At 29.5% G+C, this 210-nt stretch overlaps 1 protein-coding gene across 1 annotated transcript in view; it reads right to left on the bottom strand.

Annotated features, from left to right (window-relative positions):
- The window catches only part of xpo1a (exportin 1 (CRM1 homolog, yeast) a), a 29726-nt gene that overhangs the window by 25792 nt on the left and 3724 nt on the right, over positions 1-210 (bottom strand). The gene's annotated exons all lie outside the window — the stretch shown is intronic.

The raw sequence follows: 210 nt of genomic DNA, 5'->3' as shown, positions 1-210 counted from the left end.
TATTTTGCACTTTACTTTTTGCAAGCTAATTCTCATTTTGTCTTGAGTTATGAATGAGAAAACAAACTTCAAACGGTAAAAGTATTAAGCGAAAGTTTCACAGTTCTATGAGTTATCTACACATCACTACATGTCACTTTTTCCATGTTTTTTTGCGCTTTTTTTGTAAAAACCTGAGCTGGTTTAATAATAGATTTTACACTTATTCTT

The sequence above is a fragment of the Etheostoma spectabile genome, chromosome 5 (genome assembly GCF_008692095.1).
Source record: "Etheostoma spectabile isolate EspeVRDwgs_2016 chromosome 5, UIUC_Espe_1.0, whole genome shotgun sequence".
NCBI lineage: Eukaryota > Metazoa > Chordata > Actinopteri > Perciformes > Percidae > Etheostoma > Etheostoma spectabile.
Note: the sequence above shows the minus strand (reverse complement) of the source record. Positions and strands in the feature narration are given on the sequence as shown.